Genomic DNA, 15070 nt, shown 5'->3' on the forward strand with positions numbered 1-15070 from the left:
TTTGTCGCATCTTCCTCTTTATGATGCGCCAAATGTTTTCTATGTTTGAAAAATCTGGACTGCAGGCTGCCCATTTCAGTACCCGGATCCTTCTTCTACGCAGCCATGATGTTGTAATTGATGCAGTATGTGGTCTGGCATTGTCATGTTGGAAAATGCAAGGTCTTTGCAAATGCAAGGAAAGAGACGACGTCTGGATGGGAGCATATGTTGTTCTAGAACATGGATATACCTTTCAGCATTGATGGTGCCTTTCCAGATGTGTAAGCTGCCCATGCCACACGCACTCATGCAACTCCATACCATCAGAGATGCAGGCTTCTGAACTGAGCGCTGATAACAACTTGGGTTGTCCTTGTCCTCTTTAGTCCGGATGACATGGCGTCTCATTTTTCCAAAAAAGAACTTCACATTTTGATTCATCTAACCACAGAACAGTTTTCCACTTTGCCACAGTCCATCTTAAATGAGCCTTGGTCCAGAGAAAACGCCTGCGCTTCTGGATCATGTTTAGATATGGCTTATTTTTTGGCCTATAGAGTTTTAGTCGGCACGGTGGATTGTGTTCACCGACAATGTTTTCTGGAAGTACTCCTGAGCCCATGCTGTGATTTCCATTACAGTAGCATTCCTGTAAGTGATTCAGTGCCATCTAAGGGCCCGAAGATCACGGGCATCCAGTATGGTTTTCCGGCCTTGACCCTTATGCACAGAGATTGTTCCGGATTCTCTGAAACTTTGGATGATATTATGCACTGTAGATGATGATAACTTCAAACTCTTTGCAATTTTTCTCTGAGAAACTCCTTTCTGATATTGCTCCAATATTTTTCACCTCAGCATTGGGGAAATTGGTGATCCTTTGCCCATCTTGACTTCTGAGAGACACTGCTACTCTGAGAGGCTCTTTTTATACCCAATCATGTTTCCAATTGACCTAAAAAGTTGCAAATTTGTCCTCCAGCTGTTCCTTATATGTACATTTAACTTTTCCAGCCTCCTATTGCTACCTGTCCCAACTTTTTTGGAATGTGTAGCTCTCATGAAATACAAAATGAGCCAATATTTGGCATGACATTTCAAAATGTCTCACTTTCAACATTTGATATGTTATCTATATTATATTGTGAATAAAATATAAGTTTATGAGATTTGTAAATTAGTCGATTCCTTTTTTACCCACAGTTTATACAGTGTCCCAACTTTTTTGGAATTTGGTTTGTACTTAATTCAAAATTGGAAGATGGTTACATCTGTAAGTTGACATGTAGGTCTCTATAATAGATTTGATTCCAGTATTAGAAAAAACTGTTGCTGAAATTGCTTAAACAGTGTTAGCTGGAGTTCATGTTTCATTTGTTAGTCAAGTTGATCTAAATCAGCATTTAACACTATACTCCTCCCAGATTGACAATGCTGCTGTCCAAAGGTGTCTCCATCCAGAGTGGAGACATCCTAGGACAGGAGGTGTGTTATTGCCCTGATCACCAGGTAAAAATAAAGAAAAAAAGACCTTAAAAATCATTATCACATATAAATTATACACAAAAAAAATAAAATATGTACAAAAATAAATGTATGTAAGTATACACCATATATTCAATATAAAATGCAATGCTTTTACTGTATATATGGATTGTTGGTCCATTCTTGTACACAGCTAATCTAGCCCCGAACAGTCCATTTGTTTTCAGATGTTGAAGACATCCATAATCGTGGAAACCTCAGCTTCAGGGGGACCATGCTGTCATCTTGACTACAGTAATATGTCCCAAAAAAAAGTTCCATCAAATACACTGATGATTCAATCTACAAATATGTACTAAATAAATATATATTGACTCCTTACTTTTGTTGCCAGTTCTTTAGACATTAATGGCTGTGTGTTGAGTTATTTTGAGGGGACAGCAAATGTACACTGTTATACAAGCTGTACAATCACTACTTTACATTGTAGCAAAATGTAATTTCTTCAGTGTTGTCACATGAAAAGATATTATAAAATATTTACAAAAACATGAGGGGTGTACTCACTTTTGTGAGATACTGTACATCATTTCAATTGACAAACATATCAAATAATGTACAAAATACTGTTGGGCTCCAACACAATTATTTTTGGTATGATAACCAGTACTATTTACAGATCACAGGAGTAGCTATGGGGGCCCGTTTTGCTCCCAGTGTGGCTAATTTATTTTTGGCCCACTGGGAGGTGGACATAGTTTTCCAAGATAAACCAAAAGAATTAGTATGCTTCACTAGATTTATAGATGTTTTGTTCCTAATCTGAGATGGTGATGAAAATAGTATACTGAGGTTTGTTCCCTGGTTTCAGAAGAAAAAAAAATAGTTTTCTTGCCTTCACGGATAAGCATAATCATAATGGCAATAATATTGTTCTGTCTTGGAAGTTTGATAGGACCAATATAGTATTCCTAGATTTGGAAATTATGATCAAAGATGCTTTACACCAAAAATTATTGTAAGCCAACTGATCGAAATGGCTATATGGCTATTGATAGTTGCCATTATAGACCATGGTTATGTAACATCCCAAAGGGGCAATTTGTCTGATTAAGGAGAAATTGCACAAACTTAAATGATTATATACAGAGGTCAGAGATCTTTGAAAAAAGGATTGTTCAGCAAGGTTATGATAGGGAGGATGTAAGAAAGGAATTGGTGGAAGTGCAAAGAATGGATAGGAGTGCTCTTTTGATGAATAAAGAATACAGTAGAAAAAAGAATAATCAAAGAGATGAATTTAGGATAGTTCTAGAATACAATGTACAGTGTAAAAAGGTAGACAATAATATAAAAAGATATTGGAGGATCTTGTTAAGAGATAAAGTTTTAAATAAGGTTTTACCGCCTGTGCCTAGATTTGTATACCAAAAAGCTCCTAATTTGAGAGACAGATTGGTTCCTGCAGTTATCTACCCCCCCCCCAACAAGAAAGGGGGAGTCCTTCCCTTTTTTACAGGTTTTTATGGAATCAGGGAATCCAAGCTGGTCATCGCCGTCGCGACTGGATGCCGTCACTGAGGTGCCTTGGGCTGAAGTACGGTACCCGGAAGGGAAGAAGCCGCTCGACCAGTGTGGAACGCATGCATCCCTGTTGACGTTGCATGCGTTCCACACTGGTCAAGGGGCTTCTTCCTATCCGGGTACCATTCTTCCGCCCAAGGCATCTCAGTGATGGCATCCAGTCACGCTGGCGGTGCCTGGCTTGTATTCCCTGCAGTTATTACCATCTTCAGCTACGGTTTTTGGTGTCTCCCTACGGTTTACCCTACCCAAGACCCACTTGTCCACCAGTGCCCTTGTCTTCTGCAGGACCAGCGTGGTAACATTTTGTGAGTTTTCTGGACCACACATTCTTTTAATGTTACAAATAAAATCACAGTATTTTTACCAATTATTGACCATGGATCATTGGTTTTATTCTCCAGCACCAGCCTTAATCAGCTCCTAAACACTGTCAGTAACTGTTGTTTTTATAGTATATTATATATTTATAGTCAGGTACAGTATTCCATAGAACAATCCATTGTAGGTATAAAAATGCATCCTGTTATCCCGACGCGTTTCGTTAACAACCCTTCACTTCCTCAGGGGTTAATGCGATACATAAAGTCTATGAACTAAAACAGTTTGTGGTATGTAATAAAGATAGTAGATAATGGTGTACTAATGCAAAACACTAAGGGGCCACCAAGGGGCCCATATTTACAAACCTGTTGCAAAAGAAAGTGTATTCTTATGTTCCATTGGCGCCACTGAGAATGTCTATCCCGGGAGCTGTGGGCCTGGGATCCATGAGGACCCGGCGGGACAAACAGGGCCATATGCAAGCACAAACCACATAGTGTGGCATCCACGGTAAAGGCTATAGGAGACATATATTTATGTATCAGACTCATTTCTAAAGTGTATGTGAATGTAATATCAACATTTAATGGAAGGAGTATAATACTGTACAATATGTAGGGGGTATCAATTAGCAACACTAGGAGTGAGCCTGATTTGAATAAAAAAATATATATATCTGATGCTCAGGATAATTTCTAAAAGTGGGGAATAAAGCAGAAAAGTATGAAAGGCGATCAATAATGTGCGATTAAAATTCAAGAAAAATGCAAAACAAAATAATTAACCCCCCAGGGACCAGAGGCCTTAGAGGAAGAGGTAGTGAATCAAGGTGACACACCTAAGTGGGAATATGTAGCAATATTAGTACTATATTGACTGATGTGCAATCACAGTGAGCTTAACATTACTGCCTAGGTGCATTGAATATATTATACTAGGTAAGGGTCAGGGAGAATGAAGATGAAAAAGACTCCAATTGGATGTGGTGAGGAAGAAAGAAAATAAAAAAGGGGGATAAACAGCCACCAAGTCACCAGTCTCAAAGACAGAAGAAGTGGATGAAAGCGACCTACCATAATGAAGCAATGCTCTGGCAAGAGGTTACATGAATCATCACCGATCACCATGGAGCCACTGAAGGCAAGTGTAACGTGGAACTCTCCTATTTGTACCTATAACGAGCCCCCATGGACGTCAGGTGGGTGCAGTTGACAGGGGAAGAGAGAAACATCCCCAGCAACGGCCACCACCATCTGGGGAGGACGGCACTCAGTGCACATCCAACCACGCCATGGTGCGACATTGCCACACGAACCAGTGCAATGACATCACGTCAGGGGCACCGGCATCCTATGCTGGTTCCCCCACGTGACGCCGATGCTCTCGCAGGCACCACCCACTCAGGATGGGAGGGTGGGGACGTTGAAGGATGAAGAAGCATCGCAGCTCCCGGGAGAGAGAGACACAAATTGCGGTTTCAGGGAAAAGATCAAGGGACATTTGGTTGGAAATTTCACATCATATAACAATATGGCCATAATAATATGCACTATCACTAGATTCACACTAAACTGATATTCTACACTGACAATAGATTAAGAATAGCACACTATAGCACACTAACTGGAGAGGAAGTACCTGAACAAGAACATCTGTGGCAGAATCACCAGATATTTCCTTAATAAAAGCTGCAGATTCGAAAAGAAAACCTTTAAAGGGCAGTGATTGAGTTTAGATTAAATTCAATATTTCAGTGCAGCTGTTAATAAACGTTCCTATTTCTTTTGCATTACATTACAGAGGGCAAAAAAAAAAATGTTATGAGGCATTTTAGATGAGTCCCTATGTAGCAATTTGTATCTCTGATGGCTGAAAATGTGGCAAATACACTACATAGTGAACAATTTGCTTGTTAACATCATACCACCATGAGATGCATTACAACTGCTGTGTAGCTGACACAGTAATCAAGGAAAATTCCTTTCCAGGCAAATTTCTTTCATTACACGGTAATGAGCAGTTTCTCCCACTGGATGACTCTATATCCAATGTTTACGTGTGCCAGGTAGAGATTGATGAAACTAGAACAATGGCTAAATTGCTTTTTGAGTTTGCTTGTTACAGACTGGCTTCTCAAGCATGATAAACTATGACTTCACAAAGAGGTCCTAAATTTAGATGTATTGGTGGGGGTAAATATTGTCGATTACGAGTTTGGGAGATTTCCATATGGACGCAGATTGAAACAGTTAGCTTTGCTGCCCACCATTCATAAGGGATGACAATCTCACCTAGGATCAACATTTATCAGGAATGTGGAGCAGTATCTAAGAACCCTGTGGGAGATTTATGGTAACCCCAGGAAGCAAGCACAGAGGCTACTTAACGTGGGATAATGCTGGACAAACCCCCATAATGATAGAAGCAGCAGGGTTCCATTTTCCCATATGCATCACCATAAAAGTGCCACTTAAGCCTTTCAGGGCTCCATCTTTTCATCAGAGTCCTCAAGTGGTTTACAAGAATTACCACGGAGTTGGTTACAAGTTGTTTAATTTGTGAAGAATTGATTAGGACCTGGATAAGAGCAACCTATTCTATTTGCTGCCTTGGTACCCTCTAATAATTTGTAAGAAGCAATACGCTATTTAGAAAATATCTTAAAGTGGAACTGAATTTAAAATCTCTTCTTCTTCCTAAGCTTCCCCAACCCCAATTTTTTTTTCTTTAGATCTGTTTGAATGCCCATAGCCTTGTTATAATTCTGTTATAAAGTGGACTTTTAAATGTTCTCCCTGGGGTGAGATAGTGGGACTGATTTACTAAAAGATAAACATGTGCACGCAAAAAAAATGAGTTTAATTTCGGATGCATTCTTTAATTGAACCGATTAATTTTTGGAAAACGTTTCATATCTTTGGCATTTGTTTCATTTCAGAATAGCACTCCCAAAACCATAGGGCCAGGGTTGTGGGGAAGAAGCTCTTGTCCTCGTCAACATGGGGACAAGGTGCTTTGGAGGGCCCTCCCACAAAGCAACCCCCTGATGTTGAGGGCATGTGGCCTGGTATGGCTCAGAAGGGGGGCTCAGTTGTGCCCCCACCTCTCCTGGCCTGCCGGGCTGCATGCTCGGATAAGGGTCTGGAATGGATTTTGAAGGGTACCCCATGCCATAGCATGGGGTTCCCCTCAAAATCCATACCAGACCCGAAGGGCCTGGTACAGATTGGGGAGAACCCCCATGCTGTTAAAAAAAAAAAATTATTGCCGGTAATTTTTTTCTTTACATTCTGCTGTCTACGGGGGAATCCAGCTGACAGCAGATGAGTCATAGTTGTTAAGAATATAGCAGCCGGCTAACAACCACCTATTCCCAATGAATCGGAATGAAAGCATGTGATGAATGCTTCATTAATTTGGTTATAATTTTTTTTTTTTTTTTTTGATTCGTTGACATTCCTTACTTTGTCAATTAAGATATTTGTCTAATGCAGATCATTCTTTGCTGCAGCTCTTCACCAAGTGACTAACTACAAATTTACAGTGTTGAAGTCTATTCAATAGAGAAGAAGAGACTGAGAAAATATTCCCTTCTTCCTGCAGCAGACAGGTGATAAAATCTCAGCCTAAACAAAGGAATAGATGTAAAGCTATACTGTAGTTTAGATATGAATTTCATTGCATAGGTACATTAGCCCAGCTTAAAAACCTACTCTTTCCCTCCATGCCAGGTACCTCTCTCTATCACGGCTCAGACTCCTTCCGTAATGAGCGGAGCTCTGTCCCTGACCTACTCCTACACTGTGGGTATGCCAAACGACACATCATTTCCTATTTAAGCACTTGTATATCAAGATGGCCAACACCCCATAGGATGTCATCATCTGATAGGAAATGTTGGCTGCCCCAGGGTGGCCACCCAGGCCAGGATAGTCCCCAGTCCTCTCCTGCCAGCCTGAATAAATGGCTCAGCACCATCTTGAGGTCAACAAATAAACAGCAGCTCAAGAACCCTGAGCTTCCATTGTGGATAGCAGCCCAGTGCATGCCTACAAGGGCAGCATTAGTGGAGGTGGTGAGGTTAGGATGCATCTTAGCTGCTTGAAAATATTACCATCTAATAGCAGAATTCATTTCAAAGATTTTTAGCAATGACCTGTCCCTAAATCGCAGAACCCTGGCTGCATTACATATCTTTTCTCCAATAAGGTAACTCTAGTTTTTCTTCTAGCACTGTGCATGACAACCTCAATAGGAGAAGCAGATTACCTACAGGTAATGTGCAGATACAGATAGCAGAACAGGTTTACAGATATCAAAGAAAATGTAAATAATATTGTATTTTTTTTCAAATAGTTCATGATGTTAATGATCAATGGTAACTCGATGGCAGACAGGAGAGAGCTGACTTAAGTCAAGCAAGCTCTGATCTATCCTACAGATAACATCTCATGGTAACTTTTTACAGTTAAAAGGTTGCCCAATAAAATATATGGTTGGATTTGAAATTTTTGTAGTACTTGAACACAGCATGAGAGATTTCCCTTTGGGCCCTCTATTTGTTTTTCTCATCACCTACAATTGTTTGTGTGCTTGGCATTGCCTGGTTGTAATGCTTCACCCCTCATCTACATGCTCATGATATTTCTAAAATAAACCTTTAAGTTTTCATAATACTCTTTTTTTTTAGATCCAGTGATGTTACCATTGGGTGAGAGGGGCCAGCAGAGTGCTGTACATATCTTCTTGACCATCACAGTATCATTCCTCAGTATTCCTTTTAAAAGCCTCCAGGCCTGATGCAAGCAGTAGGCTGTTTTTGGAGAAGTTAATCAAATATCAAAATGCTTTAATGGGCGGACGTTTGAAGGAGTGACCATTCCTAGGCAGACTCCATTAACATGCACACAACCCTAAGTAACATCATCATCATGTGATGCATAGCTCCCATGATTGAAAGTGCTGAAATTAAACAAATATAATGGACATCGCCAGATTGTGGGGAGTTTGATGATGCTTGACATCCTCCTGTCAGGAAACAAGGTGTGCTTTTTCTGACTTGCTGCAGCTTCTGTTTCACACTGTAAGAAGCTCACAGTTTGCAGTGACATTAAAATAAGCAATTTCAGTACAGGAGAGAAGCCTTTACAACGGTGCAAGACTGAAGCAAAGACAAAGACCGTTGCTATCATACCATCTGCTTTTTGTGTTTTTTTTGTGTGTGTAATAATGTCAGTGGGACCCCCTTTGCCTTTTTCTTCCTGCTGTTTAAATATTTCATAGTCTACTTCTTCCCTTGCCCACAGTGCTATCTTTATTGAACTGTACGTTACTTTTACTCCAGTTGCACTGTGTGATGGTGCTTGTGTCACGTTTGTGAGATATCCCTTTGTTTCCTGTCATGGAGATGCAAAAGGAAATTCCCATCTAAGAAACGTTCCCATTGGAGGCTTTTAGCTCAATTTCTGCTGTGGGGACAGCTTAAAATGTTTAATTTCCCATGACTTTTTGTCTCTGTGACAAAGGTCACCAGGACAAATAGACAGTTGAAACTCCCTAGCAGGGAAAGATTCAGTAATAAAAATTTGACACCATTCTATTTAAGAAAATGTCTTCACAATACGTAGTTGTTCGGAGGAAGGAGTGGCCCGGCGTGATGTAAGTGGCGTGAATGGCTCACCTATGCTCTGACATCTTGAAAAGCTGACCAGTGTATGACGAGAGCGAGGCGTGGGAGGTGGAAGAGCAAGAGGGGGAGTAGTGATGCTGGTGTCGGTGCTGGCGGAGAGAGGATTTGGCTCAGTTGTGTTGACGGCGGTGATGGCTGGGACAGCCCTTGGAGACTCTGGGGAGTGACGTGTTTCCTAGAAGGGGGAGACTGATTGGTGGTGGAGAGGAGGAGGCGATATTGTACTGGGGAAAACGAGCGCGGTCTCTGGAACCTCGTCAGCCCTTATTGACCTCTGTCCCCTGTTAGCCTCTGCTGGTGCGCTCTGGTTCTCATTTACTCCCCCTGGCGCCCCTTGACTCCCCTCGGTCTTTCTCTACTCTCTATGGTTTTTTGTTTTTTTCGTTTTTGGGTAAAATTAAGATAGAAAGAGCAGATCTTCTTATCTGGGAAAGAAAGGAAAATGGGTATAAACCAGACACAATGAAATTTTACCATGAGAGCTCATTTAGAAATTTGTTTAAGGGTGGTCATTTTATGGGAAGATACATAAATCACAGATACAAAAAATTATTTTTTCTTTGTATTTATTACTTAATGGGTGGCGAAGTAACAGTTTGTCTGTGTAATGTTAGTGAATTGGGAGACTCGCAAAAAAAAATAGCCCTTTTTAACCACTTTACCACCGGAGGATTTTGCTGTCTTACGTCCAGGCCACTTTTTGCGATTCGGCGCTGTGCGACTTTAACCACTTAACGACCGGCGCACGACGATCTACGTCGGCGCTCAGCCCCGGCCAGGCAAACTGACGTAGGCCTACGTCAGCACTTTTTGCCGGCCCTGTGCGCGCTCCCGCGCCCCGCCGCCGCCGCCGATGACTCGATTGGGTTCAGAACCGATCAGTCATCAGGTCCAGGCCAATCATTTTTGGTCTGGACCTGTTGATCGGTCCTGCCCAATCAGATCTCCCTCTAAGCCTGTGAAATGTAAACACAGGCTTAGAGGAGATGTGCCCTCCCCTCCCAACGGTCTTTTTGGATCCAGCGTGAGAGGAGAGCACATCTTACTGTGAGTAATTGCACCAAGCACATCACACACAGTTAGATAAGCACATTTCACCCCCGATCGCCCCCCCAATTAACCCCTACAGCACCTGACACAACACACACTATATACAGCATATAGCATATACCTATATACCTGTATAAGTGTGATTTGTGAACAGGTGTAGCCCTTGCGACCCCCCCTTTTCCACTCAAATTACCCCCCACCCCCCCCTAATAAAGATTTAACCCACTGATCCCCCCTGAACCCCCCCTGATCACCGCCGTTAACCCCTACACCCTCTGTCACATCAGCACTAATACAAACGCAATATACGGTGTTATTGTATTTTTGTATTAGTGTCATTGTGATCAGAATTAGCGCAGGCGACTAAGTTTCTGTCCCAAGAAGGTTTAGGGTCCCCGCCACCCGCCCAATAAAGATTTAAGCCCCTGACCCCCCCCTGATCACCCCTACACCCCCTGCCATAACACACACCGTATACAGTATATAGCATTTTGCTATATACCCGTATAAGTGTGATTTGTGGTCAGGTCTAGCGCTTGCGACCCCCCCTTTTCCACTTGAATTACCCGCCACCCCCCCCTAATAAAGATTTGAGCCCCTGATCCCCCCTGATCCCCTCCTGATCACCGCTAGTTAACCCCTACACCCTCTGTCACATCAGCACTAATACAAACGTAATATACTGTGTTTTTGTATTTTTGTATTAGTGTGATTGTGATCAGAATTAGCGCAGGCGACTAAGTTTGTGTCCCAAGCAGGTTTAGGGTCCCCCCCACCCGCCCAATAAAGATTTAATCCCCTGATCCCCCCCTGATCACCCCTACACCCCCTGCCACAACGCACACTGTATACAGTATATAGCATTTTCTATATACCTGTATAAGTGTGACTTGTGACCAGGTTTAGCGCTTGCCACCGTTCCTTTTATCCTTAGGATACCCGCCAGCCCCTTCCAATAAAGATTTAAACCCCTGATCCCCCCCTGATCACATCCCGTTAACCCCTACACCCTCTGTCACATTAGCACTAATACACACATAATATACTGTTTTTACTGTATTTTGTATTGGTGTCATTGTGACTTGAGGTTGTGCTAGCTAGCTAGTTTCTTTCCCAAAGGAGGTTTAGGGTCCCCGCCACCCCCCCCCAGATCCCCAGCGCATAGTTTAGAAATAACCCCTTGATTGCCACACACACACGCACGCACCTACACTTCCATTTCTAGTATAGTGTTTGAACAGATCAATATCTGATCTGATCAGAGCTATACTAGCGCCCCCATAGTTTAGGGTTCCCAAAACGCAGTGTTTGCACGATCAGCACTGATTCCTGCCAGCACCTGCGTTTAACCCTTTCACCCAGGTAAGTGTAGTAATCAACAGATTACTGTCACTTACAAAAAAACACAAGACACAAAACCGCTGTGTTAGCAGAGTCAGGCCTGATCCCTGCTAGCATTAGCAGTTTTTTTGGTAGCGCTTGAAATAATCTTCGACAACCAGGTGCTTTTATTACCTGTGAGTCGCATCACTGTACGGGTAAATTTAGTTACCAAAATGTCTAAACGTTCGTACAGTGATGAAGCTATTTACAGTATAATGACCATGCCAGGTGAGAGCGATGGGGAAGCCTCACCGGCAGAATCAGGGTCAGTATACGAACCAAATGACAGCAGCGGCTCCCTGACAGATAGCTCCGACGACAGATGGGTCCCTGTTAGACCCAGGCGTACCCGACCCCATTCTGGTGTTGTTGAGATGCAGGAATCGCAGGGTGCTCGTATGGAGCAGAGTGTGGGTACTAGTGCCGCTCATCCTTCTGGCGACCTGGCAAGCGCCAGCGGCCTAGTACACCCTGGACCTAGTACAACCAGCACTGCAGTAAGACCTGGTGACGTGGCGAGTCCCCTAAGTGCAGTTGAAGCTGGTGCGGTGGCTAGCACAAGTAGTGGCCCGCAGCCACCGCGTATTCGAAGACAGGCCCGTAGAGCCCATAGTGCCCTCCCTGATGCGCTGGCATTTCCTAATTGGCAACCCACTGATACTACAGCGCCAGTACTTCCCCCATTCACCGCCCAACCTGGAATCCACGTGGAGACAGCTGGTTTTACGCCCCTGAACTTTTTTGAGCTGTTCTTCACGGAAGATCTTTTCAGATCTATTGTGGATCAATCAAATTTATATGCTCAACAATTTATCGCCGCCAACCCAAATTCGCCCCTTGCCAGACAATTCGGCTGGAAACCTTTAACGGTTTCCGAATTTAAGATCTTTCTGGGCCTTTCCCTCCACATGGGCATAACTAAACAGAGTGAATTGCGGCTATATTGGTCCACTAGCCCACTTCACCATATGCGCATGTACTCTGCCTCCATGTCCAGGGCGAGATATGAGCAAATTCTGCGATTTATGCATTTCAGCGACAATGAAATCTGTCGTCCTCGGGGAGACCCTGCATACGATCGGCTCCACAAAATTCGGCCCCTCATAGACCACTTCAATCAGCGGTTTGCAGCCTTGTTTACCCCCGAAGAAGTTGTCTGCGTTGACGAGTCCCTGATTAAATTTACTGGCCGCCTTGCTATGAAACAGTACCTCCCCAGCAAGCGTGCCAGATACGGGGTCAAACTGTATAAATTGTGTGACAGGGCCACAGGCTATACAGTTAGTTTCCGGGTCTATGAGGGAAAAGATAGCTGTGTGGAGCCCCCCAACTGCCCAGACTACATAGGGAGCAGCGGTAAGATCGTTTGGGACTTGGTGTCACCCTTATCCGGAAAGGGGTACCATTTGTACGTGGACAACTTTTATACAAGCGTGCCACTATTTAGTCACCTGCTCGAATTACAAATTGGCGCATGTGGCACCGTGCGACCTAATCGCCGGGGCTTCCCCCAACGGCTTGTAGATTCCCGTCTTAGTCGGGGGGCGAGAGCCTGCTTGAAAACGGACAAATTGCTTGCGGTGAAGTGGAAGGATACACGGGATGTTTATGTTCTGTCCTCCCTTCACGCAGACACGACAATCCAAATCACTACGGCAACTGGCGTTGTGGAGAAACCCCTCTGTGTCCACGAATATAACCTTAACATGGGAGGGGTGGACCTTAACGACCAGATTTTGGCGCCGTATTTAGTTGCCCGTAAAGCCAGACGCTGGTACAAAAAAGTGTCTGTTTATTTATTCCAATTGGCGATGCTGAACGCCTTTGTCCTATACAAGGCGTCAGGACGAACTGGATCTTTCCGGGAATTCCAGGAAGAGATCATCCTTGCCTACCTGTACCCAGGAGGCATGCCTGCCCAACTTCCCCTTCCAGATGCAGTGAGCCGGCTGCATGAGAGGCATTTTCCTTATGCCCTCCCGAGTACCCCTACCCAAAGATGGCCCCAAAGAAGATGTCGTGTCTGTCGCAGGCGCGGATTTAGGCGTGACACCCGTTATTATTGTCCCAAATGTCCTGACCAACCTGGTCTCTGCATCGGGGAATGTTTTGAGCGCTACCATACACTAGTGGAGTATTAGTGTAGGGTACAGCACGACACAGTGTAGGGCACACAAACACAGGGTCTCGAAGGATGTTGGATGTCCATCGACATTTTGAGAGACCCAAGCTGGAAGAGAAGATCGCAGAAGATCGCAGTCCCTCCCAAATCAAGACATGAAGAAACAGTTAGAAAGAAAAATAAAAGGATCCAAAAACTGTTGTTGTGTCAGTCATTTTATATGTCCTTCTACTCTTCTTACTGTACATTTAAATGTCCTTTGTTTGTTTTTTCATTCTTTTGTGACCTGTTTCTCCTGCAGGTACTCGTCGGCTACCACGCATTGATTTTATATATTCTGACACAAACAGTGTTTGCGCTCAGCATATATGGATACCTTTGCTGATAGCAGCTGTGGTGATTTTCTGATTTCAGCACTGCAGTTAAAATCCTATTTTGGTATACGTGGATAGCGCCGTGTATACCCATCATTAAATTCAGTGGGTGGTTGTTTGGGCGGTTAATGATGAGAATCCAAAAACTTTTGTTGTTGTCAGTCATTTTATATGTCCTACTCTTCCTAATGTACTTTTTTTTAATGTACTTTGTTTTTTCATTCTTTTGTGACCTGTTTCTCTTGCAGGTACTTGTCGGCTACCACGCATTGATTTTATATATTCTGACACAAACAGTGTTTGCGCTCAGCATATATGGATACCTTTGCTGATAGCAGCTGTGGTGATTTTCTGATTTCAGCACTGCAGTTAAAATCCTATTTTGGTATACGTGGATAGCGCCGTGTATACCCATCATTAAATTCAGTGGGTGGTTGTTTGGGCGGTTAATGATGAGAATCCAAAAACTTTTGTTGTTGTCAGTCATTTTATATGTCCTACTCTTCCTAATGTACTTTTTTTTAATGTACTTTGTTTTTTCATTCTTTTGTGACCTGTTTCTCTTGCAGGTACTCGTCGGCTACCACGCATTGATTTTATATATTCTGACACAAACAGTGTTTGCGCTCAGCATATATGGATACCTTTGCTGATAGCAGCTGTGGTGATTTTCTGATTTCAGCACTGCAGTTAAAATCCTATTTTGGTATACGTGGATAGTGCCGTGTATACCCATCATTAAATTCAGTGGGTGGTTGTTTGGGCGGTTAATGATGAGTAATACTACGCATTATTCTTGTGCTGATTTCTGATAGGTTCTCTTTTTTTCCGTTCAGCCCACAGGCTGCATGAAAAAAAAAAAAAACCTATATGCCAAACAAGGACTAGCAATGTACTGGTACGTTGCTGGACTTTGAGTGGTTATACCAGGATGATGCCTGCAGATTTAGGCATCATCTTGGTATCGTTTTTTACAGCCAGCGGTCGGCTTACATGTAAAAGCAATCCTAGCAGGTAATTGGCCGCTAGACTGCTTTTACATGCAGTGGGAGGGGCCTCCCCCCCCCCCACCGCCGC

The sequence above is a fragment of the Pelophylax lessonae genome (genome assembly GCF_965119305.1).
Source record: "Pelophylax lessonae genome assembly, chromosome: 8".
In the NCBI taxonomy this organism is placed as follows: Eukaryota; Metazoa; Chordata; class Amphibia; order Anura; family Ranidae; genus Pelophylax; species Pelophylax lessonae.